This window comes from Botryllus schlosseri, chromosome 7, assembly GCF_051294905.1.
Source record: "Botryllus schlosseri isolate E-star chromosome 7, Bs_hap1, whole genome shotgun sequence".
In the NCBI taxonomy this organism is placed as follows: domain Eukaryota; kingdom Metazoa; phylum Chordata; class Ascidiacea; order Stolidobranchia; family Styelidae; genus Botryllus; species Botryllus schlosseri.
In genome coordinates this window covers 12,269,284-12,279,764 of record NC_137242.1, presented here as the reverse complement: position 1 = coordinate 12,279,764, position 10,481 = coordinate 12,269,284, and the positions used below count along the sequence as shown (strand labels likewise).

Below are 10,481 nucleotides of genomic sequence, written 5' to 3'. Positions count from 1 at the left end.
ACACTTTGTTTAAAAGATGTTTGAAGACCGTACGCCCGATTATTGATGTTGATTCAATAAGCATAGGATTATAGATTCTGATGAAGCTACTTTTTCAGGGTGGTCAATAGTATAGCTGAGGAATAGTCCGATAGCGGTTCTTTAACCGATGTTTGCAATCATTCTTTTTATGTTGCGAGTTACTCACGATGTGCGGAGTCCCATGTGCCATATTTAAGCCATGTGTTTTAAACAGAAGTCTTGTTTCAAAAAATATGTCTTTCTAAGTTGTATAAGTATTGTGTACTTTCCAAAAAACATGTTCTATGAGCCTACGGACAATTACGATGTATATAGATATGGGATGGTTGAAACCCTCAAATAGTCGATTCCACAGTTATAGCATAGCCTTAATAAAGGCTATGGTTATAGCACAGCTATTTCGATCAAGGATATATATTTACCCTATATTTTCAATGTCAGTGCCAATCCACTATGATGTCACAATTGAACATCCGGGACGTCATGGCTTTTAAAAAAATCAAAAAGATGTTTTAAACAAGGGCCTTGTTTTAAACATGTTTGTTTTTTGTTTTAAATGCAACCCTAGCCACAGCTATGTGTAGTTACAGTGTGGAGTTACACAAACCACTTCCAAAATAATGTAACTCCATGAAGACCATAACGAAACGGACTTTATGCTGTAAAATGCTCCCCTCACATGGATTTTCCGATCACGTATGATCATATATTTGATTTGGTTTCGTTTCGTTTCATTTTCGTTATACCCGTGATCTTGGTTTACAAATTACCGTGAAGTATTTTTGCTGACATACAGACAGGAGAATTACACGCTGCACATCGGTATAACCCGTAGGTGATTTCCTACCTGCATAGCCGAAATAGCATACTTAGTAAAATTTACTTTGCAATACTCTGTCTTGATGGTAGCTATCTCGCTGAGGTCGTTGATATGATCATAATAAAAGACCTCATCACGTCGTTTCGACTCCTTAATATTTTTTATAGAGTCGCAATCTTGCGATACTTTGAAGCAATAAAGTACAATAAAATATTATCTGAAAGATAATGATGCTCATATCATTCAGGCCTATATACTATTTTTAGTTTTAAATATCGGAAGTTCATTCTTGTTTTGGGTCGCGGTAATGTCGGATTGTCGCGGCAGGCTAGAAGGAAAAGCTGTTTTGGTCACCGGCGGAGGCCGCGGTATCGGCAGAGCAATATGCGAGTTATTCGCGAAGGAAGGCGCACACATAGCCGTCGTAGATATCGATGATAAGACAGCACTGGAAACAGTGGCATTGCTAAAACAAGGCCAACACTGCGCCGTCAAAGCAGACGTTACTGACGCAGACGATGTGAAACGTGCATTCGAAGAGGCAGAAGAAAAGTTGGGGAAGAAATGCGACGTGGTTGTCAACAACGCAGGGATAATCGGAAGGCAAAAATCCGTATGCGATATCACGCAGAGTGAATTCGAAGATGTCATTCGAGTGAATGTGACAGGTGTGTTCCTTGTCGCCAGAGAGTATCTGAATTCTGTGAAATCAATCGACAAAGCAGTTCGCGGCGTGCTGATAAACACCTCCAGTATCGCCGGTAAAATCGCATTCGCTTCAAACGGCGAATATGCGGCGTCGAAAGGCGCTGTGGCGTCGCTATCGAGAACGATCGCTGGCGAATTCAATATCCACAGAGTGCGTTGCAACGCCGTACAGCCAGGATTTACAGGGACCGCAATGCTGGCAGCCGTGGACCCGACTGTAGCAGCTCATATCGACAAGATTATTCCGCTACAAAGACGCGCGATTGTTGAAGAGATCGCGTACGGCTTCCTGTATCTCGCGTCGGAAGAGAGCTCCTACGTCCACGGTACCTGCCTGGAAATCGCGGGAGGATTATAGAGCAATGAAGCATACCAACCGCATCATTTTCATTATCATTTTTTCGATTCAAGAGCTGAAAGAATTACATTAAGGTTAAAAGAATGGAGGGGGTTATATTGGCTTTCTGAAGTAATAAAACTATCTTGAACTCGTGCATCAATTTCAATTATGGCCTTCTTCCTGCCTCAGAATTCGCGCTATTATCCTCCTGAAATGCTCATGCTTTTATTGTTTAAAGTGCACGGTTGGTTTTATTAATAGATATGCAGTGATAAAGACGGTACTTGTACAAAGTTTACCTAGCATTTGACACACCACTGAAATGTAGAATTGAAAGCGGTCGCAACAATGGAGATTAACCGAAAACCTATTATAAGAAACATCGCTGAAGTTAACGTAGCAGTTAGCATTCGAAATAATTTCGTTTTTTTCACAGCTACACAAAGTGCTAGTGTAGTAATGACAGAGTCCTCAAGTGACTATATGTGCTATAAACTATATATAATATATAAAGTGTTGAATTTACTGAATGTGTAATAATAACGTGTTGTGAATAACCATTACCTGCAATATACCAACTGCCTATATGATGGCTGCATCATAATAAATGACTATAATACATCGAAGCCCCAATCGCACGGATTTTATGAGGCAATAAACATATCAAATCAAGATGGATCCAGTACGCCCTCTAGATTTTTTTATGTTTGACAACAATATATATTCAGTATATAAATTTCATTGATTGAATAAGCACAATTCCCTGACTATATACCATACCTACATGTTGCGATTTTGCTTTTTATGTAGTTTGATTACGGGACAAGCTCGCAGCAGAGAGTCACTAAATATTCACAGTCGGAAAGCTGAATATTTCGAGTAAACTTTTGAAAATAAAGCAAGTAAAATTTTTGAAATTGGCAAGGTTCGTGCTCGTTTATATTTTTAAATTTTTTTATGCTGCCATTGCCATGCAGAAAGTGTCCGAGGATGGAATGCAAAGAATTTCAACCAAAGATGTTTTATTGACGTGAGAAATTTTAATATTTGAAAATTGTTCACAGTGCAGAACCTACCAATAAGGTTCGTTTGTGATCGCGAACCGCCAAATTTCTGAGGTTCACACACAGAACGCAAACGTGAACCTCACGTTCACACCATCCCTATTCGCTAGCCATAGGTTGCCGACCCTTCTTATGTATACGGTAATACCATAGGCACTATAGTGCCATTCAAACGCTGTGATGCAGTGTGCACCAGTTGGTAAAAGTGTACAAAGTCGGCAGCAGAGACCCGTAAATGGACGCAAGAAAGTTGAAGGTGAATTAAAGTGTGGGAGTGCGCGAGCCTGGAAAGTCGTCCTCGAGAATAAAAGCAAAGACACCGAACTTACCAAATGCATTGCCGTGGTGCACAAGACCTGTACGGGCGATACGCGCCACTGTCGCTGTGTATATAATAATAATAATAATGTATGCATCACAAACCAGTCATATTAGAGGTCGAGCACAAAAATCCGAGCTCAATTGTGTAGGTTACTTCGTTACTTTTACCTGCAATTGAGAATAATTGCATGGGGACAATTCAGTACGACCAATTAATATGCGCATTAAAACGCCTCTGTGGAGTTTTGTTAAAAAGCTTGTGGGAGTTTCCAATTGATATGTTATATATGTTGCATAATGTATTTGTATACGATATGATGTAGCTTTTCCGATAGAAGGTCACTATAGCGCTGGGGACTCGCATCCACAGGTGTCAGACTAAATTTAGGTCGCTGACCGCATTCAAACCATGTTATCGCTCGAGGGACGTATTAAACCATGACAAAATGGTATATAGTCGACTCCGTTTAATTTGGACAACCGGATAACCCGTACAACCACTTCATTTGACAAAAATGCTCGGAACGCAACAAAAGTAACAATCGCACTTAAAAAGCTCCCGTTAATTCGAACAATTCTCACTCAATCCGGACACGGGTTCCAAATTCCTATCGTTAGGTATGACACAATAAACGGTACTTTTTTAACACAAGAGGACGTATTGTGGCGACTGAGTGATTATCAATGCAGTTGGAATCGGCAATTTGCAATACAGGGACAAGGGTGTGCGGTCCAACCTACTGTTTTGTCATGTAACCTACTTTTATTAAGTGAACATACCGTTTTGGTCTTTGTTGCCAACCCTTTATTGATGAGATACTTTAGTAATTTATCAAATCAATGTGTATTACAGCAGTGCTCTTCAACCTTTTTGGACGTGGTACACCCTTTTAACGTTTGCTCAAAACTCGTACACCCCTGTTCATTAGGGGTCTTCAAAAATGACTTTTTATCTCAAATCGCACTGGCTACTTGATAAAATTGTTAGGTTACCTACCTTAAGCCTACACACCAAATTTGGTTCAATTCCAACCAGTAGCCGCATTGCTACGCGAGAAGAAAGTTTCTATTCATTATATAAAAATAAATAACGAAAAATTTGAAATTTTTCTGTTCACCCCATGAAAGTATTAGGTTGTCTATAAAAACGATGTTTTTCAAATTTGGTTCAATTCCAACCAGTAGAAGCGGAGTTATTGCAGTCAAAAAATTTGGATTCGAATAAAATAGTATTTGGTCACAGAGTCTATTCTCAGCCAGTTAGGCCGCCCGCCACGCAAATTGGAATTTTATTTCGTGTCAGCCCAAAAACAGCATGGTATTACGAACGATAAGCAACCTGAATGTAACATTATTGGGGAGATAGTAGGTAAAGCTACTGCTGCAGAAGCGGTAAATCAGATCAGCGATGATAGCAGGCGCACCAGCCTACTGCGTATCAGGCCTGCCCCACACCACACACAGTCGATAGTAACACATGGGCTGCAAGAGATGTCAACAACCTCAGATCGTATGCCGCTACATACAGTCTATTGTCGCTAATTTGCATCACTAATAACAAAATACCAAATTGCAAATGTATGGCGAAATATTGGACATAAAATCGGCATTTTAAAACAAAAGGGTTTCGATTTCAACATGGAAGCTGTTTCGACCCTGGCTGGCTACGTCACTACATTTCTGTGCATTGCGGTATTTATTAACGTCGGGTAGGAAGTACCAATTCAAGAAGTCTGAGCTATCGCGGCGGTTTCTTCAAAAATCACTAAAAGACAAATGACTAGCTGAACACATGTCTGTTAACTGCATACTTTCCAACACCAAACGGAACCATTGGTCTATTGCCGACGGCTAAATGAATAGGAGAAATATTTGCTTATGACATTACAATCAAGCGGTGTACAGTACTACCAGGCCGTGTTATTTTTGGCATTTCAGGAGCCAGATGCCAAAACTGCCAAAAATAAAAATTTGAAATAGCCAAAAATAAGCAATTTTTGGCATATGCCAAAAATAACACGGCCTGCCAAATAGGGTATTTCGTTCATGGTGTTGTGTTAACAGGACCGCGTTACAAGCGAGAAGAGCGTTTGTGAAAGGCAGGTTTCTTAATCTGGGTCCAGCCCACCCATTAGGGGTGAAAGCATGGTGTCCTAAATGGTGTAGGCACAGCGAGATTGAACGGCTGACTGCATTTGGTTTACGTCAGTGGTTCTTAACCTTGCCCCCAGATCCCCCAGGGGGCGCTGGCGATTTTGAAGGGGGGCGGAAACGCTCAGGGGGCGATATGGGGGGCGCTGGGCTCAGGGGGGCGGTATGGGGGGCGCTGGAGAAAAATGGCTTCGCAGTAGATGATGTGGTGATAAGACATATCCTTAATGAGTATTCAGAGCAGATTAACACCGAAAACTTCGTTACATATAGCCTTCAAAATACATATAGGTTTAATTGTCGATGGGCGCCTCAATGACTGACACCGAATGTTCCTGTCTTGGCAATCTGAACCCCAGAAGACGAATTCCATCTAGCAGGGAAAAATTTATATGTCAGTGAAGAAATACCAATCTGAAATCGTGTGCGTCTTTTAGTTTAGTACGATTGGCGACAGGAATATTCCTGTTGGGCGATATCCCCGTTGAGCGATTCTATATTTTTGATATTGCAGGCAGGGGGTCACGAAATAACATCATGCAACGAAGTCATACCAACGGGTTCGCCCGCCCGAATATGTTTAATTATTAGTAACGGGCCCTACAGTTTCCAAGAAACCTCACAATGTTCGCTTCAAGTTTTGATGAGTCTGCGCACACTCAACAACTCACTGCGCTGACCCCTGGACAAAAGTGCGTATCGACTAAAAAAGGTAATAACTCCGGATTTGTTGTGCGCAACATAGATTTTCTGTGCGCAGAGACCGTGTCAGCACTGCGCACGTGCGCAGCTTAGAGGGAACATTGCGCCTCACTCAGCTCTACCGGCAAATGTGTTTACGTGAGCAGAGAGAGGATAAAAATTATTCTCAATTTACATGCAATTCCCGATAATATTAACCAATTCAATCATTAATTAGTTAAATTTTTCGCGCGACTAGGCGAGAATAGCTGCCTCAGTAAATGGACACCCAATGTAGATACCTAACAGGCTTTCAGCAAATAGAGGACAGCCTAATGGGGGTCTGGGAGTGAAGTCCCCCGGAAGCTTGGTTTATCACCCGATGGGGGCCCAGGACCAACGTTTATTGTTTGGGGGGGGCTGACGAAGTGCTGTTACGGCCCTGGTAACGAATAATTGTACCTGCGGGCACGCCCGAATATGTTCATTGTTCAATTATTAATTACGTGCCCGTTATCTTCCTATACAGCAGCTCACTCAGTTTATCGCGACTAATATATATAATTACCACCTATTCATTCATGCATTATAGAAAATTTGGTACCTAGGGCGACCAGGCCACACAAACTTTGCTGACCATCGAAATCACGATAGGAAGTTCGTGGGGGCGAAGCCCTCAGAAGTTCGGTTTATCACGCCATGGGTGCGCTGCGCAAGGCAATCGTTTTTAGGGGGTTGATGAAGTGCTGTTACGGCCCTCCCTCTTACTCATTGTCTTTATTACATTCCTTACATTATGAAGTTGGGGGGGGGGGCGCTGGAGCACGATAATTTTTGAAAGGGGGCGCTGGAGGAAAAAAGGTTAAGAACCACTGGTTTACGTCATACTTTCCATTTGTCAAAAGGCAATTTTACGACCATTTTTGACCGGCTTGTCGAGCGCTAAATTTGATAAAACGGGTATCAATGAGAAGCTGCCACAGTACTGATTAATAAAATATAAATTATATTCTGCTCATGGAACTGGAACCCCCAAAATCAACCACGATTTTTGCATTGTGACCGAGTTAAACATTGTGACGCAACAAACTGTCTGGCTATTTCTGAGCTGCATAGTCTCGTTTTGCCAGACAGTCTTATTGCGTCAATGTTCTTAAACAAGCTAACCTCCCCAGGACTCTCCCATTAGAGTTGGTAATATTAAAGTCACCTGAAGTGACAAAAGTCCTCCGAAAATATATCGGTAGACTGAAGGAGAAATGATAGTCGGGCTACAAAATAGAATGCGTTGAGAGACAACACAGGAAACTCCTGGGAAAGGATCGGGAAGAAAATTCTTTCCGCGATGAGATCGATGGCATCATCATCATCATCATTGGTTTATTAGCAATTTTATCAGTTCAATACACCACAAAAAATGCGATACAATGAAGAGAAAGGAAGATGTCGAAGCGACTAGGAGTTGTCTATGGAATCGGACACCCACCTTGGCGATGTAAAGAGGCGGCATGCACACTGAATGAAAGTAAAGAAGATAGTATAGAAAAAGAAAGAGACAAGAAATAGGGCGGCATGTCATGGGAAGCGAGATCGATAGGTCAGTCGTGGTCCGATAATCTTGAGGTTGGACTGTATTTATTTAGTAGTAATTGCTTGTATTTCGACTTGAATGTGGACATGCTCGTCGATTGTCGGATGGCCGGCGGGATACTGTTCCACATATCAGGTCCGGCATATTCGATAGAGCGATGATCTTTTCGGTCGATCATATGATATTTGGACGACGTGGACGCGCGTGTGTTGTAGCCTACTTGTGCGCTTTTGATTCAGAGGTAAAGAAGTCATTGAAATATTCGGGGCAACGACCGCAGTGAAACTGATACATAAACTTGGCGATTTCTAGTTTCCGCATATCTTCTATGTTTAGGACGCCGAATCTCTTCAGCAGCGACTTATTGGATGGGCAGCCAGGCCCCTTTGGGGCCCTAGCTATGATTCGGAGTACTTTATGCTGTAGTTTCTGCAGTGGCTTGAGTGCAGTTCTACTGGCAGCCCCCCAACAGAGGATGCCATAATGTAACTTCGATTGGATTAAGGATTTAAAGAGTATCGCTGATATTCACATCTCGTCATTGAATAATCGATCTACGAATCTCAAAAATCATCCCGAGACTTTATACAGCTGCAATTTTTCGACACGGATGTTTTTAGTCTTTCCAACATACCTTTGTTCTTGGCTGGGCCTGCTGCTTGATATACGTGGACTTTGTCGTGCACATTAAAGTTCATCAGCCTGTTTGTTTCAGTGTTCATAATTGATACATTCCGGAGCAGCACAATATAAATATGCACACATTTTACTTGAACCCTAATAGTCGGATTCCTACTGCAAACGCATGTTCGTGAAATGATCTCGAGGGCATGCGAGACAGATCTGTCTTTGAATAATATCCGGCTATAGCTACTAACTAGTAGATTCAGAGAAAGCGGATTCAAGTCACTGCTGGTATTTCTTTTTCTTGTTTCACTAGATAGGTAGGCTAATAATTGCTTGTCTACGTGCCTATTTTGATCTGTTTACATATTATACTGTACACAAGTTGTGGTAAATAGCAATTTTCAGGTCTTACCTGAATACCAGCAAATAAGCCACGATATCTGCACCTGTGAAAACGACATATGTTTTGGTAATAATTATACGATTCTTTGCCAGCTCTGTCGAATAAAGTAGGGTACGCATCGGATACCGGGTGCGATTTTCTTATTTGATCATAACAAACTTACCGCTTATGTATCACAGGTCATGTTAATTCTTACCTCGGCCTCAGCGAGGCCTCAGCGAGTCGGATACGACTTACGATGCGGAAGTGACTTCGCATGACGACAGGCACGCTCTGCGTGGAAGAGAGAACACATGAGTTATACTTTTACAAGTTAGCTCGGTACATTCATGTCTTTTCGACGTGTTCTAAGTGACGCTTTGGGACCCGATCACTAAATATCAGTGAATATTTTGATCGATTAATTACCAAATTTGTTTGATGATAACTCTCAAATTCGCGCAAACAATAGGTATGCGATTTATTTTAATTCCATAATTTCAGTTTGCTATTACGAGAGTGTTTCAGTGGACTGTCAACCGTCTTTGTATTCAGGATCATATCGTATTGCTGGTACATATTGTTATTGGTACTCGGATGGTTTGGATAAACAATGAAAGAGAGGAAGATGGTGATGAGGAATCTAAACCGACTTGCACGCGAAAATTATATGTCTGTATCGATGTCTGTGCCGTAGCTCCTCTGATAAACCTGCTACAGCTGTAACCTGAATTCCACGTAACTTGTGGCTAGGTAGAAATACTTATCTCGCAGTGGTAGACCCACGTTCCTTGCGTTAGTCCTTGATCTGACAACTTCAACGAGAATGCAACCACTGTATTGCCTCATATAGATATATTGGTCGAATGTATGGAATATACAGGAGGATATGGCAAATGAGTCTGGCGTATAATTCAAATACACGGGCTAGTAAATGGTAAGTCACGTGGTACGAGAAGAAAGACATAAATCACGTGATATACAGATATGAGTGAGAGCCAGGGCTCAACAACAGTGGTTCTCCAACTAAGGGACGCGCTCCCCTGGGGCGCGCGTGAATGCCTCTGAACTGAAGGGGCGCGAAGCTGCGCTTAACTGAAAATTTTGTCACGCTCTGCGTGTTTTACCTTTAATTCATAGTTATTGATCTGCGTATAGTCCGAATTTCATATTTGAGAATTCACTCTTCAATAGTCATAACCTTCCCTGTCTTCAAGGGATTACCAGCATTCTGGTGGCATTTGGTGATATCGCCATAAAGTGGGCGCGAATATTTTCACTATCATAAATGGGATGTGTCTAAAAAAAGTTTGAGAACCACTGCTCTACAACTTTCATACCAAACCTTTTTACCATCAACAAGGTAACTCGGGAGATCAGTGAAGGTTAAAAATTGGCATAAATTAAACTGTTTTACCGACACCAGAGTGGCCTTTGATTGTACATAATTCTCGAAACGCGAATAGTGGCATTAGATTTCGGATTATTTTTTAATTGCATTCTATTAAATATTGTGACTATTTAGCACATACCGGCTGTATACAGACATGGATCGATTTGGGCTTGAATTTCATACGGAAAACAGATCGAGTAACCCGACTCGCTAAATACTTTATTCATGTTCATCTTGAATAGACTGGATTACTTTGACTTTGACGGCGGTAAATCGCGAGGTTTATTAGAAGACCTCATTACTTCGTATCGACTCATTGATATTTTTTCATGTATCGTGATATTGAAACGTGTCGAAGCAATAAATCAATATATGAAAGATA

General features: G+C 41.5%; 1 pseudogene; it reads left to right on the top strand.

The window, feature by feature from the left end:
* Positions 1–868: 868 nt before the first annotated feature.
* Positions 869–2,172, top strand: LOC145443629 ((3R)-3-hydroxyacyl-CoA dehydrogenase pseudogene; annotated as a pseudogene).
* Positions 2,173–10,481: the final 8,309 nt, after the last annotated feature.